This window comes from Bos javanicus, chromosome 20, assembly GCF_032452875.1.
Source record: "Bos javanicus breed banteng chromosome 20, ARS-OSU_banteng_1.0, whole genome shotgun sequence".
NCBI classification, from domain to species: domain Eukaryota; kingdom Metazoa; phylum Chordata; class Mammalia; order Artiodactyla; family Bovidae; genus Bos; species Bos javanicus.
Genome location: NC_083887.1, coordinates 2,434,327 through 2,450,289, shown reverse-complemented (window position 1 = coordinate 2,450,289; position 15,963 = coordinate 2,434,327). Strand labels below are relative to the sequence as shown.

Here is a 15,963-nt window from a genome sequence, read left to right as displayed (position 1 = left end):
GGGCGGGCACTATTGTGTGTGGGGGGAGCACTAGGAATGCAGGCGGTGTTTACAGGAGGTGCTCGCTTTCTTTCCCTCCTCCTGTCTCCTAGAAGCCGTCCTCTGGGGATTTCCCTGGTGGTCCAGTGGTTAAGACTCTGCACTTCCAGAGAGCTCAAATCTGGTGCTCTATGACAGCCTATAGGGATGGGACAGAGTAGGAGGGGGGCGGGAGGTTCAGAAGGGAGGTTCAATATGTATACCTCCAGCTGATTTATTTTGATATATGGCAGAAACCAACACTGTAAAGCAATTATCTTCCAATTAAAAAAAAAAAAAAAACCTGTACTTCCAATGCAGGAGGCTCAGTCCATCTCTGGTTGGGAAAGTAAGATATCACAGGCCAAAGCCAAAACCAAACCAAACAAAAAAATGGCCTCTGTTCTTGCATTACCACGGGCTTGCTAGGTGACTGTGGGGAGCTGTCCACCTCCTTGGTCCATCATCTTGTCCTGTACCAAACAGGGATAGTACTGGAAGGGAAATACCTCCAGAAGCCTGGGATCAGGAGGTGTGTGTGTCATACTGGCTGAGCCACGGATGCGGTCTCTGCATACAGAAGACCATCAGCAGTACTCTCCTTGTGCATGGATCAGAGGTGCTGGCCCAGAGAGCAGTCCCAGAGAGCTCGTCCCGGCTCCAAGGCCTCAGGCCTCTGCAGGCAATGCGCCGTGGTCGGAGCTCTTCCCCTTGGAGCAGGTGGCCCGTTCTCTGCTTTCTGCGTCCCTTGTCCCTGTGTGTCCTTCCCGCCTCCGCAGGGTGACAGGCAGGCTTCCAGGGCCCAGGTCACTTCCTGGGTGGCCTCCTCCACTCCATACCTCTACACACCATCTCTACGCACAGTGATCCACAATTTCCATTTCCTGCCTGGCTCCCTCCTGAATGCCAGACTCCTGCTTCTGGTTGCTTTCTTCCCATTTCCACTTCGATGTCTAACAGAATCCTCAGACTTTAAAGAAGACCCCTGAAATTTCCCTCCAAACCTGGCCTATGTCTCCCCATGGCATTTAGTGAAACTATTCTCCCAGGTACTTGGACACCACTTTTGGGGACTTGCTTGACCCTGGTTTCTCTCACACCCACATCCCGTCCAGCAGCGTCTCCTGGCGGCTCCACCTCCCAAGCATACCAGAGACGGTCCCTTCTCGTCCCTCCACCCACCCCCACCACCTGCGCCTGGGGCTCCATCTCCCGCCGCCTGGGGACCCCCGTGGCCTCCCAGCCGGCCTCTCTGCCTCCATCATCCAGTCTCCTCACCGCAACCCGGTGATCCTTGCTTATAAATCCAAGTCAGCTTGTTTTTTAAGTTATATAAATTTAAGCCTGGAAAATGTCTGCTCAAAATCCTTCAATCGCTCCCACTTCCACCTCAGAACTGAACAAAGATCTTTGAGAAGATCTTGTCTTGCCTGGAGACAAAAACTGGAGCAAAGTGGAAACTGTACCTGCCTCCTTGAAGCCCAGAGTGTGGGAAACACAGCCAGCCAGGATGTAAACAAAGACCCTGCCGACAGAGGTTGGGGGGCGGTGGAAGGTCTTTGAAGAGGTGATATTTAAGACGTCAAAGAGACTGAGAACTGAAAGGGAGTCTTGAGACATCTGTTTTAATAATTCCTCCTACCCCGTTTAGAAATGGAGGGAGAATGAGCCCAGAGTGGTAAGGTGACCTGTCTGCAGCCACATAGCATGTCACCTACAGAACTGGGGTTTCAAGACAAGTATCCTGACAGTCTGGTTTGTGGCTGATGAGAGCTGGCCTGAAGCTGCAGTTCCTAACAGGGATGTCTGGGAATGCTACGAGACGTCAATCTTCTCTTATTAAATATATATATATATACATAACACAAAATAAAAGCTGTATGCATCTCATGCTTAACATGCCCACGCCTGATGCGTTCTCTGATGAGCCATGGTGCGGATGTTGCCCACTGGATTAACGGTGCCTCTGTCCTGCCATGCGCCTTCACCCAGAGCCTCAGACCGCTCAGCCACGCTACCCGCTCCTGCCATTTGCTTAGACCAAAAAACTCCCTGCAGCCAGTCTGGATTTCTATCTCACCCGCACATCTGGTTTCTCAGCAAATCTGACTCCATACTTACAGTACATCCAGGATCTGGCCCCTCTCTTACCTGCTGCCTTCATGGTGGGGGCAGATGTCACCTCCTGTGAGGTCCCTGCAGAAGCCCCCGGGTGCTTCCTCGCCTCTCCCTCAGCCCCACGCCAGTTCATCGGTCCACGCACAGCACAGCCGTTAACCTGCTGTCTGGGTTTCACTCCACACTCTCTGCTGGCTCCCTTACCGCCCTGCCAGCGCCCTGCAGGCCACACACCTTTGTCCTCCTGTCGCCTCCCTGGCCACTTTGCCTCTGTCCTCGCCTGGGCTGCCTAGCCCTACATTCCTGGCTGGGCACTGGCTGTTTATTCTGCCAGGAAAGTCCTCCCCCCAGAGACCAGCACATCCCCCAAACTGCTTCAGGTTGCGCTCCACAGACAGTCCTGATCACTCTAGCTGAAATTCCAGTTTGTTCCCTGCTTGAGTTTTTCTTTGCTTTTACAGCAGGATGGCCTACTTACTCTCCTTATCTTGTTGGTCGTCTGCATGTTAAGTAAGAGGTCTGCTCCCCGCAATGTTGCCCCCCAATACCCGAGTACCCACCTTCCCTAGGCTGCTCTTGCTCCTGGCACCTCGCGGCACAGATCTCAGCTCAGCCCGTCTTGTCCCCTTTGGACACCAGGTGGCGCCACACACCAACCCCCAGCTCCTGGCTGACGGCCCCTTGAAGGAAGAGAGACGCTGAGAATCTGCCCAGGAGAGGCCGGTGGCCTGACCCCACCATGAGAATGATCCTCTCAGACCTGGAGATTCACAGAATTCTTCCCCGTGGAGGGGAAGGCCTCTCCTGGAGGCCTCTTCCTGGTTCGGTCTGGACTCAAGTTCCCTACACCAAACTCCAAGCCGCCTGTGGTTGGCCTACTGTGTGCTGGGTGCTGTGCTGAGTGCTTTTCTCCAGAGGCCCCATTAAACCCTCCCCATAGCTCCGGTCCCGTCTGTAGACTTTGAGGAGCTTCCCTGGTGGCTCAGACGGTAAAGAATCTACCTGCAGTACAGGAGACCTGAGTTTGACCCCTGGGTTGGGAAGATCCCCTGAAGAAGGGAATGGCAACCCACTCCAGTGTTCTAGCCTGAAGAATTCAATGGGCAGAGGAACCTGGTGGGCTATGGTCCATGGGGCCCCAAAGAGTCAGACACAACTGAGCAACCTTCACTCACTCGGATGTGGAAACGGGGGTTCAGAGAGGCCAGGTTGCTTGCCTGAGGTCACACAGCTGATGAGTACAGAGCTAGGACTCCAACCCACGCTCCTTTGGCTCAAAGTCAGGGTTCTTCCACTGTATCAAGCGTCTCCCCTCACTGGCCTGGAGAGAAGGCAAAGTCAGAAGTTGGTCCATCCTAAAGTTAACACGTTTCAGGAATCAAGGAGGGGAAATGACACTGATTTGTTCTGGCTGTTTTCTTTCACGTACTTACTGCCCACGTCCCTGACATTGCTCCTGCTGCTGCTGCTAAGTCTCGTCAGTCGTGTCCGACCCTGTGCGACCCCATAGACGGCAGCCCACCAGGCTCCCCCATCCCTGGGACTCTCCAGGCAAGAACACTGGAGTGGGTTGCCATTTCCTTCTCCAGTGCATGAAAGTGAAAAGTGAAAGTGAAGTCACTCAGTTGTGTCCGACTCTAGCGACCCCATGGACTGCAGCCCACCAGGCTCCTCCGTCCATGGATTTTCTAGGCAAAAGTACTGGAGTGGGGTGCCATTGCCTTCTCCGGTCCCTGACATTAAGGATATGTAAACTGAGCCCAGAGAGGAGGTGGTGCTTGCCCAGGGTCACACGGCACAGCTGTGTTCTTTCTCCTCACTTCCCAGGGCCTGTGCAGGGATGCTGCAGGTGGGATGGCAGAGCCGTTAGCAACCTGTGCCAAAGGAGGCTGCATGCAGACAGAGATGGGCAGGCACCTTTCAAAGCCTTGAAAGGAAGCCCCACGGGCAGGGTGAGACCTGGGAAGGCACCTCCTTGGGCTGAAAGAGATAGGATTTGAAGAGAAAATGATAAAGAAGAATGAATGATCCAGGAGGCCTTGGACACAGTCTGATCTCAGGGTTCTTCTAAGGCTTTCTGAGTCTCTTTCCTGTCCTGTCGCCCTGGGTATTTCTTTCCCTCCCTACTTTAAACTTTGATCAGATGCTTGTACTCTCGTCCCCCAGACCCAGATGAGTCTGGGCAGAGAAATGGGCAGGGGGACAGAAGGACAGGAAGGGAGAGCCTCTGCCACAGGCAGGGCTCAGTGCCGAGGGCAGACGGCTGCCGACTGTCCCGGCCACTGGGGAGGCACAGCCCCGATGCTCTGGAGGTGTCTCCGGGGGGGCGGCAGGGTGCTGCGTGGCCCGTCCTCGTATTCACTAAGTGCTGTCCCATCCCTGGTGAGGACCAGGGCTGTGAGCTGGCAGGCCTGGCCCGTCACTAGGCTGTCAGCAGCTGAGCCGGAATAACCCCAGGGCCTCACGGTGGGGAAGAGAGGAGCCAGAGGCCCCGGAGGAGGGGCTGGGCGCATGTGGCAGTCCCAGCTCCCGCCCAGGGTCTGAGCGAGGTGCAGGAAGCGCTGTCACCACTGAAAGTGAAAGTGAAAGGCGCTCAGTCGTGTCCGACTCTTTGCGACCCCATGGACTATACAGTCCATGGAATTCTCCAGGCAAGAATACTAGAGAGCCTTTTCCTCGGCTCCTAATGAAGAAGGAAAAATAAGTAAATCAGCAGTTTGGGGCCTGGCGGTTCCCTGTGGGGAAGACGGCTCTCCTTCTGTGCAGGGAGGTAAATGTGTTGGGTGTTTTTCTTAAATAAATTCCATCCAGGACAGCTTTTCTTTAGATCTCCAGATGCTTCTGCAAAGTCTTTGAAATGGAGAAGAGCAGAGACAAGTCTCTAAGGCTCAGACTTGCCCTGGGGTGCTGAAGCCGTTCCTAGTCCCCAAGGGGCCATGCGTGTGGACCCCCGCAGTGCTTCCTGAACGTCTACTGGGGCCACACTTCTAGAGGCTCACCTCCACCCTCAGGGCTGCCCTGGGGGGCAGGCAGTGTAGTGCCCGCTTCACAGATGAGGAAGCTGCCTCCCGGCGTGCTCCAGACGGGAGCTGCGCTCTCAGGATCAGACAGCCTCGAAGACATGATTTCACAGGGCTGACTGTTCCTGGAAGAGGGAACAGACACTCAGAGAGGGAATCCCCTGGGCAAGGCCACACAGCCAGTCACCGACAATCTGTGAACCTGACTCCTAATTGCGAAGGCGATGTGCCCTGCGCTGTCCACAGGCAAGCTGTTCTCAGTTGCTTACATTTGGTATGAATGTGGGAAGGAGGCAGCCATGGAGAAGTGATTATCTGGACCCAACTCCAATCAGAAAGGCTCCCTCTGAGCCTCAGTTTCTGGACCTGTGAAATGGGAGTGATGCTGAGTTCTGGAATTACATCTTTAAGACACAGTCTCACGGTCTGCTTCTTTTCTCCCATCCCTCCTCCCCAGGTAGCTGCTTCTGGGTCACAAGGCCACGCCTGTCCCCTTGAGGTATAATCACGTCTTGGGAGACCCCCTCACCCACCAGTCTCACTGTTCTGTGACCGTGCGTGCCCATTCACACCCCATCCAGTGCCTAGGCTGCTCCCTCTGCCTAGAGGGTCCCTTTCTTTTTGGAATTTTAAAATATTTATTTATTTTTCTGCTTTATGAGAAAATATTTACCATGTTTGATTAGAGTGCCCTTTCTTCTTGCTTTACATCCCTCCCTTGTTTTAAAGTTTACAGTGGCTCCCCTGAATCCCAGTACAGCCCTCCACATTCCAGTCATGTAACCACACTCCGGACTCCCCAGACGGGCCAGGCTCTTTCTCGCCTCTCTGCCTTGGCACTTGCTGCCCCTCTTCTGGGATGGTTTCCTCGCCTTGTGCACTGGGCGAAATCCTCTCCATCCGTAAGCCCCAGCCCAAATGTCCCTCCTTTGCAAAGTCTTCCCTGGGCCACTGGCTCACCTTAAGTAGAGGCAACTGAGACTACACGCCTGGTTCACTTCTTGCATTCATTCACCAGCACATTGTAGGAACAGTAATCTTATGTTGATTGAGTCCCAGCGCCCAGCACCCTGAAGTATCAGCATCTTCTCATCCACCCACGCGGCACCAAGTAAATGCTTGCTGAGCCTTACTTCGTGCAGGGTCTAGCTTTAGACTCATTTCCTGATGGCGTGCTGAGTTTGCTGAGGGAGGGTCTGTGCCTGGATCACCTGTGGGTCCCCAGAGTTGGCATCTGCCCTCAAAATGGCCAGAGACTGTTTGCCTACTGATCACCTCACACTCACTCCTGCTCTTCCCTAGAAGAGCCAGCTTGCCCCTGACTCTGCCTCCCTACCCACCTTCCACAGGCCCAGACTGGCCCAGGAAGTGGGGCAAGTGTCCCCAGAACACTTAGCAGCCTGGGGAGGGTCTGCTCAGCCCATGCCTGCCTCCCCTTCCTCAGCACCAGCCCCATTCAGACAGCCAGACAGACAGGCAGACAGACAGACTGATGCGTCCAAGTCCTCACCTAGGAACCAGTGGGGAAGGGGATCATTTCCTTTTATCACACCTACTGTTCATGGGGAATCTGGCCCATCTGGCTCCCCTTCCTTAGGTTCAGGTTTAATTCACTTCACAGATGTCTTTGGGGGTGCATTTGGTGTCCCCACGAGGTGCGCGTGTACTGGGGTGTGGCCGTGGAGGGCGCTGAGCATGGCAGCCCAGGCGCTGATGCAGCCCCACCGGGAAGAGGCCTGCTGTCCAGGGCAGCACGGGCCGGGGCGCCCACTGAGTGGGTCTGACATCCTGAGCGCCAGGAGAGGCAGGGCTGCTGGGCAGACGGAGGGAGAGAGCAGCGGGATCGAGGCATCTGGCTGCCTCCTCTGGGCCACAGGGGCTTCACAGCTGCAGGGCCTCCCCCGGCTGCCTGAGGCCCTTCCTCACTCCTGCCAACATCAGGCAGAGGGGTCTCTGACTGACTGGCTGGGGACTTGGCTGTCCAGGCCTCTGCTCAGGGTAGGGCAGGTTCCCCCTGGACCCCTGAGTTTCAGCCTTACCCTCTGATCTCTTTCCTTCTGGCCCTGACCTAGAGCCTTAGTCAGGAGTTCTCTGTGTGGACAAGCCCCCCTTACCCTCACCCCATGACTCCCCTTGTCAGAACCCAGGCCTGGAAGGAGTGTCTGTTTCCCAGGGCAGCGAGTTTAAGCAGTTGGGCCAGCAGGAGATCGATGCTTATGTCAGGGGTGAAGGAGGGAACAGATGTTTTCTGAACAGCAAATCCATAGATGCAGGAGGCGGGAGGGGATGGGAAGGAGGGACACAGCGCTTTCGCATTCTGGAGTGAGCCTGGGGCCTGAAGGAGGGACACAGCGCTTTCGCATTCTGGAGTGAGCCTGGGGCCTGAAGGAGGGACACAGCGCTTTCGCATTCTGGAGTGAGCCTGGGGCCTGAAGGATGGACAGCAGTTCTCAGTGGGGGCCGGGGGCACGGGCGAGCCTGTGGAACTGCCAGGTGGGCTCCAGTCCAGAGCTGCCCTTGGTGCCACGGGCTGCAGGCTGCAGGGAGGCAAGAAGGCCATGGGCAGGTTTTCCGTCTGACCCCTCAGTGCATGGTCAGAGCTCCCCGCCGGGGGGCTGGGGCCAAACCTGTGCTACTCAGGAACCCCAGACATGAATGCTGCCGATTTACCTTGAGCTCCCTCTGAGAAACACTCCCTTACCACAAACACATGCACTGCAGCACTCTGTGTGTGTTTAAATATTCACATGTTGATGGGTGTCTTAGCAGGAGCACCAGACTTGCAGTCAGACCATTAAATCATGGCTTTAGAGCCCGGATCCTGGGCATGGAAAATACCCCATGTTGCTTTTTATGACAGTTACGAAGAAATAAGTGCCTTTTTCTTTATTACTTGTGTTATTGATCTTTTTCCCCCAAACAGTGTTCCTGGCAGTTTCCTCACAGGGTCTTGTGGGGAGAAAGCAAATCCAAAACCTTCAGAGTCAGAGAGACTGAAGTTGAAATTCTAGCTCTAATGCCTATTGTGCAATTTTTAGGATGTTGACCTCCCTGAGCCTCAGTTTCCCCACTTGCAATAAAGGGGCTTCTGATAGGCATGTGCTGTATGAGGATGAAAGGCCCTGGCTTGAACAAGGGCTCAGTGGAGCCCGGGGTGGTTTGTCTGACCTCCAGGTCAGCGGTCCCCAGTCCTGTCCTGGTCTGTGGACTGTTAGGGACTGGGCTGCACAGGAGGTGCGTGGCGGCTGAGCAGAGCTTCATCTGTGTTTAGACGCTCCCCACCACTCCTGCTGCAGCCCGAGCTCTGACTGCAGTGGGGTCAACGAACGTGACGCACTTAAGTTATCCCGAAACCATCCCTGCCCTGGGCCATGGAAAAACTGTCTTCCACGAAACTGGTCCCTGGTGCCCAAAAGGTTGGGGACCGCTGCTCTAGGGGATGCAGGGGTCTCAGTGTGTGGGTCTGAGGGGAGGGAGGGAGGGCTGGCCGCCCGGGGCATGATCCACAGTTCACCGTCCAGTTCACCGTCCAGGCCAAAAGCCCTGGGAGGCCCTTTTGGCTGCAGTCTCATTTTCGAATGCCGTGTGTGTGTGTGTGTGTGTGTGTGTGTGTGTGTGTGTACGGTGGGGTGGAGGGTGATCCCAAAGACAGAAGTTCCCCACGTGCTTCTCCACAAATGGGGAAGGAAGGAAGGGTGGGCCAGGCCGGGATCCGTGACACCTGTCAGGGGAGACCGGTCCTGGCTTCCCGGATGAAGACGTTCCATTAAAAGCTCTGATATTTACTGGAGAGAGAGGACACCCGCCATCCTCACGATGCTGAGCCGTTCGTTGCCTTGGGGTCTCGGGCTCTAGAATCCAGGGGAGCCCCCAGCCCCTCTCCTCTCCAGCCTATCCCTGCAGGCAGAGCCTGTCCCCACCTGAGCCTCGGTGCTGGGTGGGGCTGAGGGCAGGGGCAGGGGGCTTCCTCCTCAGCCCAAACAAGCCTCAGCTTTTTGGGGGCCTCACTCAGGGAGGGCTAAACACCATAGACTGGTTCAAAACAGATCCTCCAAGCACTGTCTTCAAGTCAAATCAAAGTGCCCCACGCTTTGTTGGCTATCTGAGGGCCGGGAGCTGCCCCCAAGCTTGGGCACTGGGCCCACGGGGTCTGCCAGGCTCTTGCGCAGCGGCAGGAGGACCTGGAGTTTTGTGAATTTTCTGGGACTCGCAGGGATCTCAGTCCTTGTCCAGCACAGCTTGGCATCATGAGAAGCAATAGCGAGCTCCCTGGGGGTGGAGGGGGGCAGCCCAGGCTGGCGTGGGTCAGGCCCGCTGGGTGCTGGTCCCAGTGGGGAGTGCAGGGGGCTTGGTAAGGGGCAGAGGAAATCTGCCTGAAGGCGCTGGAGCAGCAGCGCCAGCTTGCCGTTCGGGAGGCCCGTGACCCAGCGGGGCCGCCCTGAGGCTTCTGTCCCAGGTGGTTCATGGGTGCAGGGAATGGGCTGGAGGGGCTCAGCTCAAGCCTCAGGCTGCTGAAGCGGGAAGGGATTAATGACCAGCCCTGGGAGCCAGACAGCCGGACCTGCAGAGACAGATGTTCTCCATTGTATAATATCTTTTTTCTCATATTGTTCAGGGCCATTACTAGCATTGTCACAGGAGCGTTCTTTGAGAGTCACTTACAAACAGGGAGTGGGCTATGCTGGAGTCTGGAGTCCTGTTCCTGCCTTCCCCACAAAGTCCACACACACACACACACACACAGAGTCAAACACTCACACACACACTCTCACACACACACTCACACACACTCACACACAGTCTCACACACACACACACGCTCACACACACACACACACACGCTCTCACACACTCACACACACTCTCACAACAGTCACACACACACAGTCACACACACATACACACTAACACACACTCTCACACACACACACTCTCTCACACTCACACACATACACACACATGCACACGCCCCACAGAGGAGCGGGGACAGCCAGGCTCACAGCCCACACTGGCCGCCCGGGAGGACACGGGCTGCAGCCAGCAGGTCACCTTCTCCCCGGAAGGCCGCCCGTCTGTCTCGGGCTCCCAGCCCACTGGGCTGAGGACATGTGCTCACAGCTTCACTGCAAAGGAGGCTGGGAAAGTAAGTGTCTGTTTCCCAAGCTTCTCAATAGGGAGGTGGACCCTGCCTCCCCTCATTAGATAGTGGAGTTCTCAAACCCAGGAGGGGTTTTCACAGGGCAAGTCCAGTGTCCTCCTCGGCCTTATCCCACGCCTGTCCTCCCACCGCCCGCTGCACACACACTCTCACACACACTCCACAGGGCCCCTCCGTTTGATCATGCCCAGTGATGTGGTCCCCACCTTGGGGCTCTGCCTAAGCTCCCCCTGTCTGTGATGCTTGCACCCGACTCGCGGCCCCGTGGCTCCTCAGTGAGGCCTGAGCACTGCTGCTCAGTCCCCATCCCGGTTATGCTTTAACACTTTATATTGTCTTCCTGCCTTTCAAGCGCTTTGCACCTCCTGTAATCACTGTAACAGAAGGCAGATGGAGGCATCCCGCTGCCAAGGATTTTGGCTAGAGCTTACAATCTGAGGCAACGGCTGGGCAGTAACCCTAGCTGAATAAATAGAACAAATAAATACAGTTGTTGGATGCATGTTAGACTTGCTGAGAAAGTGGGATGGCTTTCATGACCATCATCCCAACCCAGTAATTCAGTGTACGAGAGAAGGTCAGACATTGTCAAGGAGATGGGGAAGGGAATTTGCAGGAGGAAGTGTGCTTCTGATTGTTCTCTTCCCCTTGAGGAAGGTGTGCTCCCTTGGGTCACAGCCCACTGCTGGGGAGCCAGGAGAACTTCCCCCAGAGATGAGGGTGCCCATGTCCTGCCCTTCCTTCTCCAGGGGCTGCTGAGCGGCACGCACATGGTGCAGCCATTGGCCTGAAGCTTGGGTATAGAGCCCTTGAGAGAGCTTCCTGAGCCCCTGGAGACTGGGGTGTCTGTGAACGTGCGACTGCAGTCTGCACTGTCCTGGGGGATTCAGGGCTGGGGACCACGCTGAGGTCAGGTGGCCGACCACAGAGACAGGGCAGCTGGGCACTGCCATTTGGTGAGGCGAGGATGTGCCAGCTTCCCACAGCTGGGGGCTGAGGGAGGTAAGCACGCTGGAGACGTTTGCATGAGACACCCTCGCCCCTGCCAGGAGGGCTTCTGGCTGGAAGAGAGCACCCAGGCAGAGAGAGGCTGTGCCTGGTTGGGGGCAGGGGGCCAGGAGCTGGGGGCACGAGGATGGCTACAGAAATTCAGCTGACAAGGGCATCTACCAACAACAGACTGGGGGAAAGCCCTTCACCAAGGAGCCCCACGAAAGAGCCAGCATTTGGAGGCCAGAAGCAGGCATCTCCAATTTTGGCATTGGTTTGATTATTTTGGATGAATAGTCATGCAAAATGATTCAGATAGTCATAGAAACTTGGGATGGAATCTTCCTTAAAAATCCCCTAGGATATGGTACTAAGCCAGTGGTCTTCCCTTAGTCTGCAATTCCATTAATGTTTGAATTTAGCATTTTGATGTTCTAAAAGGTAGCATTTCCTCAACTTCCCCATATAATTTCTTATAACTTAATAAATATATCTTCCTGACATCTAGCCTTTTCTCTAGTGAATCAACTCTTGACTATTCAGAAAACAGACTTAATTAGCCTTTTTTCCTTCTCCTGGCTCCATGACTACTGTTGAGATGTTAGACGGTTTCTTAGCACGCATTAAAGATGCAGTTAAACTCTGTGTTCCAATATTCAGTTTGGTTTAGTTCATTCTTTATTGGGCTTCCCTGGTGGCTCAGCTGTAAAGAATCTACCTGCCAATGCAGGAGATGCGGGCTCAATCTCTGGGTCGAGAAGATGCCCTGGAGAAGGGAATGGCAACCCACTCCAGTATTCTTGCCTGGAGAATCCCAGGGACAGAGGAGCCTGGCGAGATAGAGTCCATGGGGTCGCAAGGAGTCCGACACGACTGAGCGACTGAGCAACAGCAACAACAGCAGCACACGACGTGACAGGACAGCCCTCCTGGCCGGGAGAAAGCCGCCAAGAGCACCAGCCGAGTCCAGAGACCCTGTCCCTCCTCAGCCACGCCTCCCTCCTGCCCTGCGCCAGAGCAGGAGGGCCAGGAAGGGAGGAGAGTCTGGGGATGCAGGCTGCACCTCCCCTCAGCCCCCCACCCCTGCTACGCCATCCCCGTCTGAGCTGAGACAGTGAGAAATTTAAAATTGCATGTGAGACTGAAGTTCTAATTGTATGGGACTTTCAGCCACTTGAAGACTGAAATTATTCCTGAGATGAGAGCTGAAGTGATTGCAAAGCTAAGAGAAGAGCCAGAGACGTTGTAAAATACAGAGGGAGGGATATGAGAGACTAGAGAGTTGAAGACAGTTTGGAGAAAATGAAGCTGTTTGTTATTTGTACCCCATTTGTGTTTAGACCAATCCACAGGTCTGTTACCTTCTGGGTCACTTATTTATTAATTCATTTCCTGCCTCCCCACTCCCACTTCACCCTGTGTGCTACAAGACCAGGAATCTTCTCGGCCAAGATCAAGGTCACTGCTGTGTCCTTAATACCTAGAACAACGGCTGGCACATAGTAGATGCTCAATAAATATATTTCAAATAAGGGAAAGGACAAATGTCCAAATACATTTATCAATATTGCTGTGACCTATTTTATTAAGTTGGTTGAAAATGTTATTTGATATTTGAAGACTGAGTTTCCCCCCAGTTAAACTGGCTTGGACTCCTCAACCCCAGGAGCCGGTCAGAAGGCTAAGCCACTGATCACCCAGCTCAGTGCATTAGGCATGGCTCTGTCCTCCAGAGACCAGCCACTAGGGGCGGGAGGCAGAGCCCAGGAGAGTCTGGGGTGATGGGAAGGCCAGGCCTGGCCTCCCCCTGGGACACAGCTGTCACTGAGATCCAATTAAAAGTGGCTGCGAGGGGGCCGGTGGCTCAGAGTGCATGATAGGAGCGCTCCTGATGCCAGATTAAGGACTTTTCCCAAGGACTTCCCTGATGGTTCAGTGGCTAAGACCACATACTCCCAATGCAGGGGGCCTGGGCTTGATCCCTGATCCAGGAACTAGATTCCGCAGGCCGCAACTAAAGATCCCCCATGCGGCAACAAGATCCCACTGCTGCTACTAAAGCCCCGTGCAGCCAAATAAATAAATTACAAAACAAAAAGGGGACTTTTTCCCAGAGCGCTTCCGTGGCCGGGTGCTTGGCCCTTCTGTCCGTCTGCAGGCCACCCACAGAGGGCGGTGCCACCACCCCATACCCAGGGTCACCCTCCTGCCCACCCGTAGAGCTGCCTGCACCCCTCACTGCCTTACCCGGAGCTTTAGGAAGCGGCTTGCACATCTGCTTTGTTTAAGGGAAGAGGGCTGGAGAAAACAGGGTGTTTAGTGTCTTAGGGCTGCTGTAACAAAGTACCGCAAACTGGGGGCTTAAAACGACAGAGGTTTATTCTCTCTGGAGGCCAGAAGTCTGAAATCACGGTGCCAGGTGGGCTGTGCTCCTTTGAAGGACATAGGGAGGAGCCCGTCTTTGCTTCTCCTAGCTTCTGGTGGTCCTGGTACTCCTCAGCACTCCTCAGCTCCTCATATAGTGGCAGCAGAACTTTCTCTGCCTCCATCTCCACAGGGTCGTCTTCTTTTTATAAGGATGCCCGACACTGGATTTAGGGAAAACTCAGGATGATTTCGTCTCGAGGTCCTTAACTGATTACATTTCCAAAGACTCTACTTCCAAATAAGGTCACCTTTTGAGGTTCTGAGTGAACGCGAATTTTGGCGGGACCCTACACCCTAACCCCAAATGACTCTTGATTGACGACCTACTTTGCCCTAGGGCCTGTGCAAGTCACCTGCATCCTCCAGTTTTCATTATGTTCCAACAAACTGGGAGACATGGTTATTGTTTCCTTTTTCTCCCCCAGAGGAGGAAACTGAGGCTCAGAGAGGTTCCCTGACTTCCGTAAGTCGCATGTGAACCGGGGTTGAGCTCAGGGCTGTCATCCTCCAAAGCCATCTATACTGGTTTATGAGAAGCTTGAGGACAGGGGTTTTGGCCTTATTCATCTTTTCATCTCTCTTCTCCCATCATTTCTGGAGCCATCACTCTGCACACTGATAGTTCTGAAAACGGATAAATAAGAAAGGGACCATTGACCTTGAGAAAGACCTGGAACAGGTGTATCACTGATGTGGTTGCAGAACCTTATGGTCGCTGGGTGTGTGGACCACCCCCCAAAAACCTCCTTCAAAAACCTCTGTGCTGACAAGTGACGATCTCTCATTGACTAGATGCTCCTGCTCCCTCGAGAAATCTTGCAGCCCCTACAATGTCAGATCTGTGCTAGCCCTGGAAAACAGGAAGGGCAACCATAATAATGACGATCTCTAAACAACAGTTACAATTTGTGAAATGCTTACTACCCCACAGGCCAGGCGTTTTGTACAGGCGTTATCTTGAAATCTTCATAACAGCCCATATAGGTAAGTATTATTATCCCCGTTTTTGCATAGAGGTTGCATTCTGATCTGAGACTCCCTGACTTTGAAGTTGGTATTTCTGCACCTTTTTTTTTTTTTGCTTCTTTTCAACTTCCCTGCCAGACGGACACCTTTGTACCACCACAGATTTCCTGGGCAAAGGGTGGAGGGAAGTGGGAAGATGCCGGAAGCAGAATGTCTAGGCTGAGTCAAGAGGATTCCTAGGTCCATGGGGAGGGCCCCCATACTGCTCTGAGTTTTAAAGACTTCAGAGAGAAAAAAACATCACTCCCTGAAGAGCCAATTAATGAAAGCTGATTTGCATATCTAAATTGGTTCATGAAAATTGTAACAAGCTCCTGGTGGACTTGGGGGTGAGGTTCAGGAGTGTTGAACACTTCAAGGAGATTTTTGTGCTAAGGTTTTTTATTTGCTTGTTTTATTTCTTCTAAAATTTAACTTCACCTGGCTTGAAAATAGAGAATCCACTAACTTGTGGATCAGGTGTAGATCCACTTCAGGCATAGTTTGATCACGACTTCAGCATCATATTCTATGCTGCTTGCCTCCTCCTCAAGTTAGTTTTGTTCTTGTAGCCAGTTCCTTCAGAGTAGCAAAGTGACTGTAGCAGCTGTAGTTCTCACTCTTGCACCAAACTCCTTCTAGAGATAGCTTTTCTCTTCTAATCAATAAACCAGATTTCTGAGCTTAGATTTTATTGAAGGTCATGTGCCTTCCCTGAACCAATGATTAAGGCCCAGGGAACTTATGGGATTAAACTACTGTGTTCAAGCCCATCGGAGAGCACTCCTCGAGCTACAGGTGAGATAATTACATCTCAGCTGCTACAGGACAGGGAAGCGGTGGGATGGGTGTTGGGAAGACATTTCAACCTCCTCTACAGAGATCTCCACGGGGAAGGAAAGTGGAACTGACATCCTTTGAGCATCTGCTGTGAATCAGACCCTTTTAAAACTTTGACAGCACATTGTATGGCAGGTGTTTTTATTTCCATTTTCAAGATGAGTAAATAGATTGAGATTCCCAGGTTTGTGGCTCTTAACACTCTTGCATCAGTAAGTAGTGGACTTTGGGTCTGAATCCTGGCCACGGGTCCCTGCTCCTCCCGTCTGCTGAGGGGGCTCTGGCTTCGTTGTCTCCCCTTCCTCTATCTCCTTCTTCAGACCCCTCATGCTTCCTAACACTTGGAACTCTGTGACTGAGGGATATTAGCACAGAGATCTGAAGATT

General features: G+C 53.6%; 1 protein-coding gene across 4 annotated transcripts in view; it reads right to left on the bottom strand.

Annotated features, from left to right (window-relative positions):
* KCNIP1 (potassium voltage-gated channel interacting protein 1) overlaps positions 1–15,963 on the bottom strand; it is a 408,536-nt gene that overhangs the window by 117,162 nt on the left and 275,411 nt on the right. The window lies entirely within an intron of this gene.